This window comes from Falco punctatus, assembly GCF_963210335.1.
Source record: "Falco punctatus genome assembly, chromosome: 6".
In the NCBI taxonomy this organism is placed as follows: Eukaryota; Metazoa; Chordata; class Aves; order Falconiformes; family Falconidae; genus Falco; species Falco punctatus.
In genome coordinates this window covers 51,929,119-51,950,501 of record NC_137585.1, presented here as the reverse complement: position 1 = coordinate 51,950,501, position 21,383 = coordinate 51,929,119, and the positions used below count along the sequence as shown (strand labels likewise).

General features: G+C 35.7%; 1 protein-coding gene across 2 annotated transcripts in view; it reads right to left on the bottom strand.

The window, feature by feature from the left end:
- The window catches only part of ARID2 (AT-rich interaction domain 2), a 107,134-nt gene that overhangs the window by 77,672 nt on the left and 8,079 nt on the right, over positions 1-21,383 (bottom strand). Inside the window, exon 2 of one of the 2 annotated variants that reach the window (XM_080392559.1) lies at positions 982-1,069. The exons of the other annotated variant lie outside the window; for it this stretch is intronic. The gene's annotated coding sequence lies outside the window, so the exon portion shown is untranslated. The remainder of the gene's footprint in view (positions 1-981; positions 1,070-21,383) is intronic. 2 annotated transcript variants of the gene reach the window in all.

The following is a 21,383-nucleotide window of genomic DNA, read 5'->3' as shown; positions in this document are numbered from 1 at the left end:
CAGTAGATCAGTTTCAAGCAGAAGGTGAAAAAAAATGGCAAAAAAAAATGTGTAAAATTAAAAGGGGAAAAGCCTCTGCTTCTACCTATGCTGTTCACATTCTCAAAAGAAATGCAAGTTCCACTACTGCAATATTTTTTCAGTCAACTGGCAACAGAAACATCCGATCTTTGACAGAAGCGATCACTTTTCTGACTTGGTTCAAAATAATCTTTTCCTCTTTTACTTTCTTTCTATTCTAGTCTAGTCCCCAACAAAGAATAATTCCTTCTTCCTGCTCAGGGATGTAATTATGTCTTCATTAGTTCTGAAATGCAGTACAGTAGGAATCTGTTGATTTTTTGGCAGCCTAGGCATACTAAATAAGAATAACCAGATGCTGCTTACATCACTTTCAGATATAGACAAATTAAAAGCAAACCAAAAACCAATGCACAGGTGTTCATGAAAGCAATAAATTCTGAGCTCCCCCACTATTGGGCTCTCTGTTATAAGAGTATTCTACTTTGGGTCCCAAAAAGAACAGCTCACAGCTATTTCATGCCCTCAGATGTACATAGCAAATACAAATTATGCAGATAAAACTCTGTAACCATCTGGTCATCTAAAGTATTTCATATAAACTGTAAATGACCTATTTATTGGTACATAGAATGTTTCCCAGTCTGTATTTTTTTCTTCCTTTTTGTTGTGTTTTGATTGAAAGTTAAGGATGGCAGTTTGCAGAACTCCACGATATGTTATTCTTTTGTTTGCACACCAACAGGTGCACGAACAGCCATTAAGTAGGCTGGTGCTAAGAAGTGCACAATAGCGTAACTGCTCAGTTATGCTCTAGAAATCAATGGAATTACCAAGGAGGGAAACAAAATAAACAGAAGTTCATACAAAAAATGAGATAAGTTGTCACTTGCAGGAGTGCCTAGTTGTAACTAAAAATTATACTTTCATTTTCAGCCATTCTTCCAGTTTATGACTTACTAAAACAATAATCACTTCCTGCTTTGGGACTAAAACTGTTCCTGGTCCCCCTCATTCCAGAAGGTTGGTTTGTTTGTTTGTGGTTCCTCTGGAAAGAAAGAAGAAGGGCAGATCAAGGAAATCCATTACTATAATATTTTGAAATGGTATTCACAATCTGTTTGGCTCTCTGGGCTCTTCAAATACTGAGTTCTCAATTATGGTCTTCCTAGAAGCAAAAGACTCTTTCATGAATGCACTGTTAGGGGAAAAAATAGTTGAGAAAGTATATATTTAGGATCTCAGTTCAAAAAAGAAACAAAAACAACCCCAAACCAAACAAAAAAATGCCAAAAAAAAACCCGCCAAAAAAACCCCACCCAAAAAACACCAAACTTCACCACATAAAATTAGCACACTATTTCCTTGACAGAAGTATAAAGTGCAACTAGGGAGATAAGTAAGTGAGAACATATAAAAAACCCTAGATCAGACTATTTTTAACACTGTAGTATTAAGAATTATTGATATTTGAACACATATTGACAACCTGAATACTCATTTTTCACTGGTCTGAGGGCTGTGCTTACCATATAATTTTTATAACTTGAAAAGCAAACAGTTTAATACATTGAATCAATTGTGTGCACTAGAAAGCTCATCTCAAATATCCATGCATTTGGATAAGAGACCTGAAATACAAGAGCTATACAGATAGCCTGGTAACAACCTACAGGATGATTCCATGTATAGCAGTTCGGTCCAAGTTTTGTTGTCTTTGCTTATTTAACTCAAGCCCTTTGGAAGAACTTTATTACCTGTCTTTGCAAATACTCTGTTAAAATGGGAACCAGATCTCATTCAGAACCATCCTACAAATAAGTACTAAAGCAATCATGACTGGTACATCTCAGCCATTATGTAACTTTTAGGAAAAGTACTGTATCTTCACAGTTGTAACCAGCAGATTCTACATTAAAAAAAACTGTTACTGAGCAGCAGTGCAGGTATACGTATACACGTAACACAAAGGAAAGCCTCTCAGTCACCTTTGCAGCTACCTCAGGATGAAAAGGAAGATCCTAACTTCCACTACCTGTCTGCTTCCTAGACCTGACAGAAGCCATCTGGCCCTCTACAATCCCTTGCAGTTGCTGCCCACTTGAAATAAAAGTGAAGAACAAGGGTGAAGGGCATGGTGTGCAAATGCAAACGGAAGTCTTTACAACCCAGGAGCTCACTTCCACAAACTTGTATTTTCAAAAATATATCATGTACCAAACATGAGATAAGCCATGCAATATCTAAGTGTCTGCTCAGAGACAAATTATTTTGCCAGAGAGCTAGTTACATGAAAATATAAAAACACTCTAACTAAATTATATGCTCAGAGCCAAAGGTTAGATTTTTGCCAGCATATCAGATTTCAAGTCTATTTTTTCAGAAAGCCTGATCCAACCCCTGTGAAGTTTAGTAGAACTTATTTTAACTGGCTTTTGATTCCAGTTAACAAGTAAATCATAGAACCAAGAACAGAAGACCAAGACCTTCAATTTCATGTCAAAAAAAAAAAAATAATCCAACCCCCCACACATAAAAAACCACACACTAAAAAGATTGCCAACAGTGAAGAGCTATGTAACATTCTTGACTACTCATTCAAAATGACTGAACATTTTGATATTTGAGCACATTTTCCAGGCAGAAGTAAGCACATAAAAATTACAAATAACTATTTTAATGAAAATACAAAAAAGGGACTGCAGATAGAAGAAAATGTTAGTTTAGTTATTCATTAGGTTATTTTCTACGGTGAGTTAGAAATAACACACACAACAGTAATTTCTGCCCATTACTACAGTAAAATCTGTTTATTTCAAGAGAATTAGAAGAGGAAAAATGCCTAGTCAAATAATGGAAGCTCTGATCCTGATTTGTTTCTAGATGCTTTGTCCAGTGCTGTCAATTATTGACAGATGCCTGAAACTGCCTAGTTAGTTTCGCATTTTCTAGAAATAACTACAGGTTAACTGATCCCCTCTATATTACTATACATTTTTAGTGAAGCAATGTAACTCTCTTCCCTTATAAACATACTAAAAGCCTGACGAAACACAGGTAGCAGAGCCCTGGAGCACTCCGCTACAACAGATCTGGAAACACCTTGTCTCTTGAACCCAAGGGACACAGGAGTTGCTGTGGGGATTAGTAAGCAAAATAAACAATGGTTATTATGAATGTTTAAAGATTAAGGTAGTAAGCACTCTCACTGTGTATAGTCTATTACTGAACTACCATAATTAATAATGAATTAATTTGTAATGCTTTTCAATCTTATTTTAAGAGGTTTCAAAAAAGAAGAGTAAATCAAAGAGACTGACTTACTCCTAAATCAATGTCTTGTCTAAGCCAGTAGGCAGCCTATTCCCTGTCGAACACAACATGCTTTGAGATTGCACAGTTCACGTGCAGAGTGAAATACCTTTTTAAAACCATATTTTATTAAAAAAAAAGAGAAAAAATATAAAAGGTAGGTTTATGCTGCAAAAGCTTGAATAGTTGTAAAAATTATACAGTGTCATAGGGCAAGATTCTGCCACTCATTTCTTGACACAACCCATCATTTTTTATTTTAAAGGAAAGCATTTGTTGGATAGTATCCTTCCAAAACCATTTATCCATCCATTTATGCAAGCTGAAATACCCAAAAAAGAGCTGTAAACACTAATCTACAAATAAGTGACAAATGCAGAAGTTTTTCTAACTGCCACACACTCCTTCCATGCGAGGATACCCAGCATCCTCAGCTCAAAACCCAGAAACTTCACTAACCTTCATGCAAAGGACTGAGCAGTTTGAAGTCACCACAACATGTATGAAGAGAGGTGCTATGACCACCAAAGTGCTAAAGCAGAAACCTGCAGTACTATTCAAAACTAAAAAATATTTGCCACTATAACTCCACGTGTCAAAAAATAAACTGATCGATATCTCAATATACATGTCACTTTATACATACCAAGGCAGATGGAACTAATGACTTTAACTTGTTAAAAAGTACACTAGTCTGAGTTATGTATGTATGTGGTAATAAACCATAATAGTTGTTAGTTTGTTTGATACTGGAAGTACAAGTAAGATATTTATGTAGCTATTATTTTAGCTCTAAGAAAATGTGAAATTAGATGAGGTAAACTAACCTTAAATAATGGATACAAACTGAACACCACTGTTTGAAACGTAAATGGAAACTTCAGAAATAATAATGTCACTTAGCTTACATGCAGTATTCCTTACAGGATCTAAATGGTGTTACCTGTCCAAAACTTGAACTGGTCCACCCCTGATCTGCCAGATTTGGGATCAGCCAAGGTATCTATCTAGAGGACAAACCCAAAATCACTGTTTTCACAGTCTGAATGCTTTACTGGCCATATGCTCCAAAGTTTCTTTTTGAATTTGACTTCCACTTTGGAGAAAGAAAAGAAAGTTACTAACATTTATACATACAACATTAGGGAGAAAAGATAAATTTTTAACTGTCAGGAAAAAAAATGTGAACTTTTCAGATGCACTGTATGTTTTTTCTTGAACTTCTACATGATCATTGGTAAATGACTATGATAGCAATTCTATACTCACTTGTTTTCTTATTAATACATTCCATTTTTTTGCAACTGGCACTCCCAACAACTGTTTTTGTCTACTAAAATATTTTTAATTGAGATACTCTTTAATGAATCAGAATTAAAAAAGTGGTTAGAAAATATTCTCTTCTTAATCATAATTGTAACTATCCATAACTTCAATTAAAACTGACATGTATTGTAATAAAGCATTCACTGAAAAAGACTAAGTCACAGGTGCTGAAGCAATGCTGTAACTTTCACTAAATTTTCAGTCTTCTACAGCTTAGTTTGTCCACTTTAAAATGAAATCTGCAGTATTCAACTTTGATTTGATCTTTTGACTATACAACATACAGGCAACTATAAAACATCCTTAAAAAAATAACAACTGCAGAACTTCCTTATTTTCTCCTCACCTGCAGTATTCAAAACCACATCACAGCCTAATGAGAAATGGAAGTCATTGAAAAACCACACTTCTTTCAGTGTTGGAAATTGAATATAATTGAACAACTAGTTCTACAGGTGTTTCAAGTTTAAAGGATGCTCTGTCTTACAGGTGTGGCCTCACTACCAGAGAAGCATAAAAATGACATACAAGCAGCATTTGTCATCCTATCTATAATCTGACACTAATACCAATACAATCAGACAGACTCTATTCTGTTCCATTATAGCCAAATATGATGGAACCAATTTCTCCCAAAATACATAGGAACAGACTTCTGGATCTTCAAACAAAAACACATGGGTTGCTTTTATTTCCTCTTGTCATAAACTTTCAGTATTGCCTTGTCATTTTCTATTAGCATGGAAAGAACAAATAGTTTAAATCAAAATTAACCTAACTAATTTGCTGCATCCTGAACAGTAACTATGTGCAAGTTTCATCGTGAAGCCTTAAATCAGGAAATTCCCATCATCTTAGTCAAGTACAGAAAGTAAGAAAAAATTATTTACTAGTGTATATTATCCCAAACATTGAAACTCTTGTATTTTGGAAGTTCAGTATATAAGAAACTACTACACGGATAAACTAGACACTGTTGTACTTCACTTTAGCAGTCTATTAATATTTTTCAGTGAACTGCATTAAGAAAAAGTAACAACAAATATTCTGATTTCTAAGACTAACCTATTCAATCACCATACCTGGTTCAAACTTGACATTGCTTCTAAACCACAAGTTATCAACTCACAATACTAATGTTTTGTGAAAATATATTAAACACTCCCATCTTTCCTATTCTCATATGAAAACATAATCCCAAATCACCACATCATAATACTCTGCACAGGAGCCATTTGTGATACCATCATCAGGGATTGCAGCATTAGATAAGAAAAAAGCAACAGACTAATCCTAGCAAGGATTTTATTTTCCTGCAAACATTCCTTATTATAAAACACACTTTAGAAATGCCCACATCATATTCTCCCCACTTTTCTTTTTCTCCCCAAACCTCTCTAGAAAGCATTAGATGTTCTTCTATTTCACAGTAATTATAATAGTGATTCTGTGAAAAGCCCAAGTGTCAGCATGTACTGCTTTTTTTTTCTTTCTGCTTTTTTTTAAAAGATGATAGCAAAGGAAAAAAGACTACTTAGCTTTTGTACTTTCTTTATACAAAACTTCATCTTTTATCAGTGCACATTAACTATGGTTCTTGGAAAATATACCATTAAACAGCTTATAAGAGGTAGATAAATTTCTTCCGTTTTTTACCTTCCAGAATTCCTCACTAGGAATTTTACATTTCTGTATCACATGAAAAACCAGCGGCAAAGTATTCTTGCTAAAGCTACTTAAAACTATGCTGCAAAACCAACTGTTCTTGGTAGCCTGTAGAAGTTCTTAAGAAATTAGATGAATGATGCCCTATTTCTACCCCTTTATATATCCACCATCAACTCAGAGCATGTCTAGGAACTGTGGGGAAAGCCTTGAGTAATTTTAAGAAAGCATCTAAATTCCAAATCAGTTAAATAATTCTGACATTTCCTAAATTCTGTACGTTAGGGGTTGTGGTGGTGGTGTTTGTTTTTAATACAAACTCCTATTAAAGTTCATTTCTAAAAAGTAGTAAGAAAATTACAAAGGAATGCATTATAAATTTTTCCAACAGCCTAACAGCATTAGAGATCAAGAGGTAGAAAGTAATCATCCCAAACAAGTCATGAGCTCTTAGTGTCACAAGATGAGTTAGGGAAGACAGAAGCCAACTTCCTTCTCCCCTTTATCAAAAGATGGGAAACTCTTGCTTTATTTGTTCAGTTTCCTGTGTTTAAAAAGGAAAAGAGGAAACCAGCACAATTGCAAAAACTCCAGAACAGGAAGACAAGAAGGTCTTCAGAAAAACCAAACTGTTCTTTCCCCACCACCACTAACTCCTGAGTCCCAAAAAGAACTTATGTATCATCTTGGCTACTGCATGTTACTCCTTGCTCTTTTGACAGCAGCATAGGTGCCATTCATATTTTTACCATTCAGTTATCATTCTCACATGCTGTCAAGATTAACCTGAAGAACACAAATAAAGGAAAGAGAAAGGGAAAGACAATTTTAACTATGTAAAATGCAGACAAATCAGAATGTAACAATGGGACAAACAGAAGGCACTTCTGCAACTATAAGGTCTTGACCTTGCCAAACTGCAGTATTCTGCTACAGCCAAAAGTAGTTCTGGAAATAAAAAAAAAAGTCTGAAGTTACCGTAATGGAAGAGGTAACTAAGGAACTGCTAGCACTTGTTCTACTAGGTTAAATGGAAGACACCTTACCTCTGTCCACAACCATAAATAAAGCAAAAAACCCAGAACAAGAAACCTTATCCTCTTAATTTTGAGTAATTATACAAATTGCCCCTCACTTAAGTGCTTCTGACATTTTTGGAACTAAAGAAAATTATTCTTGGTTAAAATAGATTATTTTAACTGTAGATAAATGAATTGTTCCAAATTGTTCCAATTTCTTCCAGTGTTTAAGGGTTTTCTTGAAATGCCAATGAGAGTATTTTTCCTCCAACCCATTTTACTAAGAACACCACAGTAAGAGCCACTCTTACCAAAACTGTAATACTGTAAAATTTTATTATGCTAACCATAATCTGCAAACAGTAATACATTTAAATAAACGATTCACTTCAGAGATGTTTTTATTATTGCAACATCATGCGTATCTTTAAAATATTTTTACTTTCTATGAATATTATTTAATCTAAAAAGCACATGTTGTAAAATCTTAGTACACATTTAATGTTTTGTAGTAAATGCATATTCAGAACTATTTCTTTACCAGAATTACATGTTTTACATAGTGTATATTTGGTACATAGCATAGTTCTCAGATATACAATAGCAATAAGCACATTTTAAATTAATCAAATAACTATTAGGTAGCTTTACTAGACCACACATACGTTACATAAAAGGCAACATACTGAAAACTTCATCTGAAACAAGGGAACCCTGGCACCATGCACTGTCCCACTCAGAGAACATTCCTGATTTAGAAATCTATGGGAAGTAGCATTATTCACTTGCTTCAGACAAAAGGCAAACACACACACACTACCAGTCTTCAAGTGACAGGTAAAGCATCACTACATAGAAGTTTAATTATAATTCCTCCCTACTCTTCCATACAAGTGATATGCAGACATCAACAGCTTTATACTAGCTATAAATTTGACACTTCTACTGTCCTCATGGCATCTGATTAGAAAGTAAAAGTACTAAAGTAGCATCTTCACTATTTCTGCAGGAAGGCAACGGATTCCTTGCATTCATGAGCAATACAGATGACTAATATCAGGCCAACAGTAAGCCACTCTAACTACAGGTGAAGTAACTTACTTGGTTTTTGAAATCACTATATAAGGCAGGGGTCCTCAAACTACGGCCCCCCAGGGTCCTCAATCCGGCCCCTGGTATTTACAGACCCCCCCGCCGGGGGCTGGGGGGGGGAAAACCAAGCAGCCGCAGGTGACTGCCTGCCACTTCATCCGCGCGCCGGCCCCCTGGTTAAAAAGTTTGAGGACCCCTGATATAAGGTAAACCCTAAAACTAATTGATCTTAATGTTGTAGTAAATCAATCATTTTTAGAATGGTAAAAGAAAAGTAGATTTGCTTACCTTTTTAAGGGTAAGCAAAGGGGGGACATGAAGACTAGTACCTCTAGGGAAAGATTACAAACGGGTAAAAAAAAAATATATAATCAGGGCAGCCTCAAATATACATAAAAACACAGAAGCAATACACTGAGGACAAGTTTGAGAAGAGTTTGAGGCAAACCACCTACTAAAATTTTGTGATAACTGCATCCCTGATTAATCAGGGCACTGGCATTTAGGTTTTAATTTATCTACACAAAAATACAACTACTACCACGAACAAAGAAAGTTCCTAATTAAAATTGAAACTTCCAAAACACTTCAACATGAGAGAGGAGATATTAAAACTTTCTATTCCAAGCTGAGAAACTGCTTTGTGAGAAAAGCTTCTTGGATCCACGCTTCTAAGACAGAGACTCACAGACACATAACACCTAGTGCCAGCTAGCCCACAATAAAATTCTTCCATTGCCAGAGTAGTCTTCCACTGCCATAATTTCCTTTACTGACAAGGACTCCACAAAAAAATCTTCAATTAAATCAGATTTCTTAGGTATGAAGTATTACACTTGCTATACAACTGCAAAATACAACTCCAACAATCCATTTTGGTGTCAACAGACATCTGTTATAAACACCATTTTGTTAGAATGAAAACAAGACTGTAACTTTCAGGGTGAGAACTACAGTACACGAAAATAAACACCCTTGCAACCAAACACCTTTTGTAAGGTGTTCTTACCAAAAAATCCCTTGCCAGCATTAGGGAAGGTCGGTTTTATATACTGCATTACATTACTGAACATGAATATGTAATAATTTCTAAGAATAAAACAGATCTGTTTTACCGTAAGTGAAAAACACTTGTGGTAGCAATTCTCAAACTTTTAGTTAGGTGACTGTATCAGTTCAGACTCAGGACTGTCTTTCTCCATTGATAACCTCCCAATTACTGGTCAAAGTATACATGGAAATTAAATATAATGGAACTCCACCCCACAGACTGCATTTCAACCTTGATTATTAAGTAGGGTGCTACTGAGAATATCACAAGAGGCAGCTGACCACTGAGAACCAGTTTTAAAATTCCAAAGCACTAATATAGTACATGAAAAAAAGAGGTGAAAGATAACCACTCAGTCAAAAAGATGCCACTTGCTCAATAACATAAGCATTATTGATAAAAAGCATACCTTTGTCTTCTTTTAGACAAATGTTAAAGGGAAAAAATCAGTCCTACGGATGATATTATTTCAAACTTAAATCAACATTTAATTCTCTCTCTTTTGATTGTTAATGTTGGAGTCTCTGTATTCTTTTACTCATCAATTAACTTCTACATTGATATTTGAACATGAGTGCACAGAGATGCATGAAGATTGAGATACGAAGGGAAAAAAGGTAAAGCAACAATGTCAGTAACATCCAGCCAGTAAGTACTGCTGTTCACTGGCACGATCCTGCAGAAACATACTTCCATGGGATTTCCTTCCTCTAAGAGAAGATGATCTTGCCTTGCCTAGCAGGAGCAGGATTATTCCAGGCACCACAGTCAGCACTTAAGAGTTTCTGTTCATTCTTTTTACTTTTACGCATAATGTATTGCTGTTAATGGACCTCTCTTAAAATTTAACTGGTACATTCTCTGACAGATTTTTTTTTTAAATACCATTTGAATTACTTTAAAAAAAACAACAAAACAAACAAACAAAAAGAAACAAAAAACAACACCTTGGTTATAAGGAAATAAATACAAAGCATTACATAAATAATGCCTCAAATATCCTACTAGATAACTCCTGGAATTTATCATCATCTTTTTAGGCATTTCAGTTCCCACTGTAAGAGAGATACCAACCTATCAAGGATTTGAGCCTTGGCAGAATGTAATTTAACAGCATTTGTTTTCAACTGCCTCTCCATTCCCTCTCTGACAAAAGGTCCAGATCTGTACCAGGGATTCTCTTGTTCCCCTACTGACGGTATGTTACAAAATTTCTTAATCATGCATCATTTTACGCTTGCTTTCTTACATTCTATTTTCAACCTTAACTGTCAATTTTCTATTGCTCATAATCAGACATACATCTCCTGTATAATTATTATTAACTCTATGCTATTTGTACTCTTTTCACCAAATACCCTCGTGGTACTGTATAATTTTCTTTGATTATGTTTCTTGATTACACAAGACTTCCTCATGGTCAAGGGAAATGTTTTCAAGCATGATTCAGTAACTTCTGCACTCCATAAATCTACCTGTCTTAACACTTTTGTATCATCCTTTGATGAACTCTACCATTTTACTTTCCGTACTGTAATCTGAGGATTAAAGAGGCAATGATAGACGATGTGTAATATTCTCTCAAATATTATGCATTTTGCAAATAAAGTCTATATACACATAAACATTCTACATGACAACCTGTGACTAAGAAAGCTCTCCTGTTCTAGGATCACTCCTGGCAAAATGTCCCTAACTCAGCTTTCTTTAAAGTACTACAGTAACAACCACCTCTTTCATCATCATGTATCTCCATTTTAAAACTTGCTAAGATCCTCTGATCTTTCTCTCTCCTCCTCATTTAGTATCCAAATACATACTACTCTGAGACCTTCTGAAGTTTTTGCTAATTTGATCATTCTCATTAAATTGCTGCTCCATTTTAAGCACTAGCCAAAACCCCTATTTCTCCATCTGTAAATAACTTCCAAGAGACAACACAACTGTTAAGTCCTGAAAATTACCTAAGTGACAAGACTTGATCTACTGTAGTAAAAACTATTTAAAAAGGGGGGGAAAAAAGATATCAAGAATGGATACTTGCCTAAATGAGTTGAGTCTTTTCCTCTGTATTCTCTGTGTTCTTCCTATTTAGTTTATGATGGGACTTCCCTGAGTATGCGTGACAACCTCCAGAAATTTAAAAGCAAGGCAAACAAAACCCCCCTCTCTTTTCAGAAAATTAACCATAAAGCAATATAACTCCTAAACTTGATCTATTAAAAATAAACAAATAAACAACAGCAGAACTAAGCAATTCAAGACCAGAATCTGCAGCTAATGCAGTCAGTGGGACCCCAATGCAGGTCTACATGAAAGCGTATCTCTTACAATGAAAAAACAAAACAAAACAAGCCCTCACAGACACCAAAACCCTAAAAGCAGAGCTCATATCAGTACTGGGGAGCAACACCAGCAGCACAGCAGCTGCTGAAGGGACAGCAGGCCTGTCTGCTTGAAAAGGGATACCACAAGCTGCTATGTAAGATAACAGCAATAATTTCTGATGTACATAGGCAAGCAAGAACGATGACCTATGCTCTTTTTCCACCCTCCTCTACGCATTGAGGTAGAGAAAGAAGATATTTACCCCTTTTTAAATGTGTTGCTTTTATTCTCTGGAGACATCAGTGTGGCTGACAGCTGAAGAGACTGACAATAAACACTACTGCCAAACACAAATTTACATTATCTTTAGTAAAAATTAAAAAAAAAAATATCAAAAATAATTCCACTCATAGCAGAAACAAAAACTATGTAACTGTATGATAATATTTGTGTAGCATGGTAGAAAGTGCAGAGTTGTATGAAAAATATAGTTTGTCTGCACCTTTGACTAATTCACCTACCTTCTAGCCACTAATTGTTTTGATCAGAACAACTTACATTCCATAATTTGGAGTAGTTTTAAACAACAGGCATTTCATACACTCTTGCTTACAGCAGGCTGAGTTTAAAACTTCTCTTTTCAAATTACACAAGCCTAAGGCCCAGGACAAACAACAGTTTCATATCCCATATGATCAAGAACACAAAAAGAAACAGTACCTTGCACCTACTTCATTCGTAAGATCCAAACTTGGTGCCTGTACACAAAATCTTTGTGTTTGTAGGTATAAAAGAATTTTCTTAGAATTTCTGAAAGTTCGTGCCATTAAATCTTTTCCTCTCTTGTTGAAAATTAATTTTTAACTTGTATATAATATTAGAGGTGGGACAGAAAGTCCATGCAACCTATCCCAAACTTAAGACAACGTCCAGTCTTGTATGTGCTATATATATACACATATAATAGAATTTATGCATGTTATATAATCAACATAAAAAATATTCTTAAGCATTACTAATTTTCCTAAAGTGACAACAGTACTTGAATAAATCCTTACTGTTCCAGAACTGTATCCTTCTCAGCTTTCTTAAGTGCAGCAATGCCCATGAAATATTTTCCAAGATGAGAACTTTCTCCCTGCAAGCTCTTTAAGGAACAGATAAAAACCTTTATTTGATTATATGCAATTTTAAGCCTTTATGATATTTTAATAGAAGTATAAAAGTAACAGTAATTGTGAACATGACAGATTCTTTTTAAACCAAAATGAAAATGGTAAATTCCGTGTTAATGAAAAATATAAACTAACAGAACAGAAATTAATTCTGTTCATGCAGCACTAGTAGTGCAAGCAAGGATGCAGAAGGACCACTAGAAGGTTTGTACAAGTAAATCATAACCTTACTGTAGAAAACAGATGGTGCAACTTCAGTCAGAGACCACTCGGCACTTTACAAATAATGACAGCCTTCACTCAGTAGCGACCCAGCATCTGGGGCACAAGTCAATTAATATCCAGTGACCAATTTAAATGAGGGAGTTGGCCACGAAAGACTAACTTACCAGCATTTGATTACATAACCCCTCCTTCTACAGTATCTACCCAGTCCACCCTCTTCCAGTGTCCTCCCCACCACAATTCCCACGTTTCTTTCCCCTCATGCAATGCATGAATACACCCAGCTTGCTCTATATTCACAATCCTTCCCTTTCCAATTCAGCTACCTATGCTCAAATAGTCTCCTCTCCCCCTCTCATTAAAATACCTCCAAACACCTTGTCTTCAGTCTTCTTTGGCCTACAGGTGACACAGAAGCACCCTGTGTTATTTGGCCCAACTGGAGGCAGAGTTCCCATGTGCCTCACAGCTGTACAGCTGACTACTCAGACTACAAATGCCTTTTGCCAGGCCAGCAACATAGCAGTACCCATGCACCTCAGACCCTCCAAGCTGCAAGTTTGGATCAACCGGCCGCCTAGTCAGGAGATGTGCATCCTCTCTATGGGCAGCTGCCAAGTCAAGAAATATATGACGTTTCTGAAGCCACAAACCATAGCAAATGCATACGACCTGGACCAAAACAGTCTTGAGGAAAATTACACAGCCCTGAAAGTCGCTACTACCTGGTGACCTTCTACAGCAGAATCCTGTACTATGCACCCTTTAACGTTTCATCTAGTAAGGCAATCAGATCAACAATCCTGTACATTTATATTGTTGCTCTATATTATATGGTATGCAAACAATCATATTTATACTTTGTCTATTTCACTGTAATATTCCATCATTATTTCCACAATATAAAAAAAGTTTTAGTCATACTTATTTTGACGTTGCGAGTACTAGAAGTCAGCAATACTACAGATCATGTTACACTAGTGAAATTACAATAAAAATGAGTAAATTATTTGATAAGTTTCTGAAAACAAGAAATAATGGTAACAGCTTTTTGTTTTTCTTACTTAGCTAGATCACCAAGCAGTCCCCACCAAACAAAAGCAAGCTTCAATTAATTTACTCTTATGAAAAACAAATCCTGTTGCTTTCATAAACTCTTTGAAAACAACGACCAAACCTTGCGTCTGCAACTTTTACTTACATGCAAAGACCTCCTGAAGACAACTAAAGAAATCAGTGGTTTACACCAGTTTCAGTATCTTAAGTTTTGAAAATATCTTTATTGACTTTACTTTTTTAGTTTCTTTCCTTGCTAAAGCAGGTACATTTTGTGTTAATATACATGATCTAGACCTTAAACACCTGACCTTTATAAGCACACTGCAGGAATGACACAGGACCAATTTCAGCCCAGCTCTGAAGAGGGATGAGATTCTCCCTAAGCAGATCTGGGAAGTCTACAAGCGCAGCTCTTACAGCAGACCTACAGAGGCACCAAGTCACCATAAAACTAATGGAATATTTTTGCTTTCTACCAGGCACATAAATTTATGGACAATCATCATTTTAAACTGCACCACACACAAATATCCACACAGAAACATATCTGTACACTTAGGGAAGCTGGGTGTTTGTTTACAGTTATGTGCAGAACAGTAGATTATTTTTGTCACTTTTTTCTTTGACCTTACTTTTAAGAAGCACTTTATTCAACAGCTGGACTAACTCTGTTTAAAATACAATTAAACTGCTTATTAGAGGAGAATGAAAGCTACTACAGAAAAATGGGATTTATGTTCTGGCAATATAAAAAACTAAACAGGAAAAAAAATGTTGTATTCATCTAGCACAAAAACCAGCTTTCGAGGAATGTAACTATAATTCAGTAATAACAGCATACTGACTATAGGACATACTAATGAAACAATACTAAATGTGACCAAGTCATTGTCACCAAGCATTGTATTTTGATTTTCTAACCTTTTACACTTTTCTAATGATTCTATATGGATTGACTAACATAACATCTTTCTAATAAAGAACTTCACATTATATAAACAGAGAAGCACATGCCATTAAACAGGATAACAAGTTTCACTAAGTTTGAAGGACACAAAGTACTTTGAAGCATTTGGAAAAAAATGCTTACTAGAAGTATTACAAGCTGTATGGTAGTTAGGGCGCTATATATTCTTCAAATCCAATTAAGCGCAATAATTGTGCTCAGAAACAAAATTTTCACTAATGAAAAAAATTGTATTTCTATACCTTAGAGTTACAAAAATGACCTTGGAAGAACAAGCAAAATGCAAACCAATGCTGCAATGCCTGACTGAGTCTGCAGAGTACCTGAAAGCACATTTTTCAGGTGTGTGAAATACCCTTTAGATATTCATCTGGATCCTGTGAATTCTGCATGTCCACAGCTGCAGGAATTTTTCTTCCAGGTACCATGCAATCTATTATCGTTTTACTGTAAAATTCAGTATTTTACTGTTGCTAGGCACCTGACATTTAGTGTTTTGTCCTCTTGCCCTTTTACCTGCATATACCTTTTCTTTCCTTCAATTTTCTTTACAATTAGGAATTCATTTGATTACAATAAATATTCCACGTGCAGTCAATGGGTACAGACATCATGGGGTCAAGGAACAGAAGATGAATTCTGGCCTGTAGTCAAAGATTGAGAAGATGATGATTAGCAGAGAATGAGAGACAGAAAGACCTGTGAGCTAGGCAGCCAGGGTAAGCAGTACTGCAGCAGTGGATCCCCCTCAGCCCACAAGCAAAGGAAAGGATTTCTGAACTGGCCCATGTGGGTAACACCACAGAAGCCAAGACAGTCAGGAAAGGATGCTCAGAAAGCACACTCAAAACCTGCTTAGAAATAACTGGTATTGAGATTAATCAATTACCATGTAGATGATGAGTCAGAACTACGTGTATATATATAAGGGGAAAAAACGGTATCTCACAGTGATACAACAGATTAATACTGCCACAGAATTTATTCCCATTCCCCACAGAGAGCACCAGGTTCCGTTACAAAGAATATTCTCTAGAGACAAAGTTAAGGTTGCACAACCATACTTAAATGAGGTCACTCCTGATTTTTTCAGGTATCTACTATGCAACTGCAGCATTATCTGAACATACACTGTTAGAAATGTGAATATTCTGAGGTTTACATAGATGGTATTGGGGCAGGGGGAAAGTATCCAAGAAACAGCTCTGTAACCTCCAGTGTTTCAAAGCTCTACTGTCTTCCCCCAAAATTACACTGGACATATGTGAATTCTGTAACATGGCACTGTTTACCTGGCTATTGGCTGGTTTCCACATCATTTAATTGAGGTTACTAAAACCCAGATATTCCTGAGCAAAATAACTATGTAAGGGAAGAACTGTTCCTAAGTTTATTTCCACAAGTTTTCCTTTAATACAAATATATTTTTAAAAAAACAAACACATACAGTCCTACACCTATCCTATGCCATAATAATTGTTAACATACTCAGAACATGCTAGATTTACCCCCAAAATAAGCTGTTTTCATTCAGCTTAATTAAGCCCCTGGGAAGTATCCCAAATGAAAAGTTACCCCAACATATTACATCCCAGTAATGCATGTTGTTATAGCACTTCACAGAATTTTAACAGAGCTACTCAAAGTTAGTCATATGATTCAGTGTTACACAGAGCTGAGAATCTCTACACGTGGATTATCACAGAAGCATAGCAACCTTTGGACTGGGAGGCAGAGGCCAACCAGCAGACGTCACAGCACGTAACAATGGAGAAATGCATGCTGCCATGAATATGACCCATCTAAACTTCAGCAAACAAGCACATGAAAAGTCCAGCAAACAACGTAAGAGAAAAGGTCTCTGAAACAGAATGATTGCCTTACTTTACAGGATTTTTATGTATTTTAGGCAGCTATGGATTGACAAGTAACACTGTAAATTATTCTGAAAGATTACTAATCTGAACAGCTGCTCCTCCCACACCAATAAAAAAGGAAAATTATAGTATAAACACAGTTCATTCTTGCAGACAAACATGCTCCAGTGCATCATTCAACAGAACTCCGCTCTGTTATAATGGTATGCAATCCCTCTTGCAGCATAGCTGGCTAACTACAATTTATCTGGAGGTAAAATAAATGCATGCACATTCAGTTTAAAGATAGGAAAACAAAAAGTAGAGAACTCAGTGTCACTACCTTGTTGCTGAAAATCTAATTCAGGTCTGCTTAGACTTGAACTTGTTGCTCCAAGGAGACCGTATTTTAGATCTGATACCTAGCTCACTAATCTAGTACCTCAGGCAAAGCCTAAGCTCACTATTCTGGGTACCATCTTGCTGTTTTATTATCCTTCCTTAAGATAAGCTTCTTTCTTTCAACCGTTCCAATATTTCTCTGCTTAGGTATCCCAAGTTTATTTACTCCCTGAGGAATAAAGATTGTTCTTCCTCTCATCTATGCTATATTTTCTGCTTCTCAACACTGCAGAGGGCAAACAAGCTTATGAATAGTTTTATTTTCCTCATATATTCCTAATTTATATTCATTTTCAAATATTTAAGATGTAACATAGAAGCACGAAGAGACACAATCCCTGCATTAAAGAGCTTACAGTCACACTTCTCTGTGAGATAGGTAAACACACATCAGTATACTCACTTTATAAATATGAATAAAAAGATAGCAAATGATTTAACTAAGGCCACAGAATAAATATGTATCAGACTAGTAACCAGAAGCAAGATCATGCGATGGGATCTCTGGCCTATACCAAATTCACTCTATGAACTATATGTCTCTAATAATGTGGACTGGTACTCAGTTACTCCAAGTAGTCCCACTTAAGCTGTAAGACGCCACTCTGACACTCCAAACAAGTATTTTAAAACAAAACACAAACAATCCATTCTCATAATCTGTTACATACTTACTCTTCAGTTTCCAAATTCACAAAACATAACATTGCTCTGTTTTATTTTTCAAACAGTGCTTCCTCAGCTATTGATTAAAGAGGAATTTTAAAAGACAGTAATAAATAGTAGCCCCCTTTTATGGATGGTTTAACTAAGGCTCAGGAAGAAGAAATCTGCCTGTCAGAACTGAATTCCAGCTTTATTAACAAAAAAAAAAAAAAAAGGCTTTACTGTATTTGAATTTCATTCCTATTTGACATGCATTCTCAAAGTAGTGGTCTGAACCTCTGTGTACCTCTAGTACCTTGCCTGTGAAACTTAAGGAATTATACTTTTCTATTTCATTACTGGGGAAAGTGTGGAAGGGGTTAGGGAAGAAAAAAAAAAAAAAAAAAAAAAGAGTATGAAAGTCTCATCTATTGAGATTTAACTGCAAATAAACAAGGTAATTAAAGCCTACTAGCTCTAAAATACAATTTAAAAAAAAAAATTAAAAACCCAAACTCCTCTTAGCCCAGACTTATTCCACTCTGCAAGAAGCAATATCCTTGCACTCCATATGCATTCTTGATCTTGTTGCAATATGCTTACCATTTATTCAAACCTAAGACAATACCACAGCTATTAATAATTTTAAAGCATAAATTAATTTTAATACTGTTTCAGGTAAAGGTTAGAAAATGGTCCTAACATACAAACTTTCCAACAATTATTAGAAGATTCAGTAGGTCCTAAAAGTCACCAGTTATTATAGCGTCATCAGAAACTTGCTCTTTGTAGGTTATTATTTCTGACATCTGTCTAGATAAGCTTTCAAGTCAAACAATCAGAATTCTGTATTAAAACTCAAGAACATTCACCCCTCCCCAAATAAACCAATACATTTCAGCTTAGCAGCAGTGATTCAGGTCATTTCTAACAAAAAGCTTGCAGAAAAATAATCAGGGAAATATGTTAACATTCACCGTGCTGGTTTTTCACTACATTTTTCAGATGTAAAGAGTTTACCCTCTGAAGGAAAAGCTTAGAAACTCTGATAGAGGCCCAACTCATCTGCATAGTGACTAGTATCCCAACATAACTCTAAGAGCAAGCAATTTTAAGGTAACTACGTTTTGCCTGCTGCTTGCTCTCCTCAGAAGAGGTCTGATGCAAATTTTGTATTATAAAAGTTCTATTTTCTTTTGAGCAGATTCTCAACAACTCTGACATCATCTGACAACAAAGGCAACATCCATCCAAATACATAACTTCTACTGAGAGACATTCTTAAGATTTTAACAACTGACATGTTGAATTTCTCTAAATAAAGCTTTATAGCATGAACAGTAACTAGGCTTGATTGTGAATATGTTGACTGCATGATTACAGCACAACTAAACCAAAATTCCCCCTCCAACTATGTAAAATATTTGCTTCAGACTTAACAGCAAGGCCTCAGACATCTGACTGAAACACGTATTACAATTCTTATCTTGCATAGAAAAAAATAATGTTAAAAAGAAAACATAAATATGTCATCCATGTATTTGTTTCCTGTCTTGCCAATGACTGCAGGATTTGTGACAAAATTAAGCGCAACAGATTCTGCAGGTGAAGGCTGTAGTGTTGCAATCAAAGTCTGTAGCTATGCAAGATGAAAGCCTTCATTACAGTGTTATTCAAGGATGGACAAAACCTGTAAGGTCATCTGGTCCATTTCTCTGCCAGTCCTGGCTCATTACCTGTTGCACATGTATTAGTGTCCTGACCAAGCTAGTTGTGAATGACCCACGGCGTGGGTTTCCCCCCAACTCTGCTTGGCATACTATTCAGAAGGTATATAGGTATATCTTGGGGGGAAGTTGTGCTGCTATCTGCCCTGAATTTTCTCTCTCTGTTTCATCTCAGCTTACATGTTAACATAGCCTCTTATTTTATTTTAAATTATCTCACTTTAAAGTATTTAGGCCCTCCAAAATGCTTGTAAGATACCATTTTACCTTCCTATCCAGAATGTTCGTTTAGCCATGCAAAACATACTTATTTCTCAAATCTTTTTTTTAAATCAATTAGTCCCTGCAGCTTAACATTTTGTTGCTCTTCTCTAAGCTTCTATTAAGTTGCCCCACCTGTTGCAAAGGCTCTGAAAGTAAAACAGTAGCCCAAACAGTCACACAGTCTCATCAGAAACTCATCTCCCATTTGTTCAATGCCTCTGTGGATGCAACCTAAACTCATTCTGATTTTTACAAAGTCTATATATCATATTGCAAATTGGGGCCTGTTCTTCCTGTCAGAAGCATGCACAAATCCCTTTCATATGAAAGGGAGTTGGGTGCACACAACCAACAGGATTATCAGGCCCATGGTATCACTCCTATCCCTTTTTCAGCAATACTGCTTTCCAGGTTATTCCCTCACAATGAATACCTGTTTTGGATTACTGTCCCTCAACTGTTTTAGCTTGCATTTTCTGAACTAAATCTCATTTGCATTTTCCAACAATGTGCCTAATTTCTTTAGATAACCTTTTTTCTGCCCTGACTTGTGCTTAACTCTTCCCACTATCATTGTCTGCTAATGTTACAAGTGTACTATTCACATTCTCATGGAGTTTATCAATCCATACACTAAATATACTTAAAATTGCTAAACATGTATTACTATGTGCATATGTAAACACTGATGTTACCCTTCTAGCACCTAAAACTGCTGTGACTCACCAATTCTATTCTTTATACTTTGTGATATTTTTGTTTATGGTCCTTCAACAATTTTTTCATTCAGGTGACTACCCATACACATAAGTTATTAGTTAATGAGATATATTTGAATTTTAACAAGTATGTAAAATATTACTACAGCTACAACTTTCTCTTTATCGACTGGGGCCTCGAACCTGCAATCAGATCTGGCAAGCAAGCCAGTCCTGTACTTCTTCATAACCACTGATCTGTGTGCAGATGCTGCTGCAGCATCAGATCCTAATTTTAAACACTGAGCAAGAATAACAAAAAAAAAAACTCTTTTAAAGTAATTTTGCTTGGAAAATTCCAGGCTCCTTATTATTGTTTTTCTAATATTTCTGCCATTATTTTACTAGGAACAGAATCTCTTAAATTTATCCAGTTCTTCAGCTCATGATTTTGGTTTTTATCCTTTTTCTCACCTTCCTTTTTTTTTTTTTTTAAAGAAATCAGTACTATTACTCAATTTCTTAGTGGCATCTTGAAGATCAAATGACTT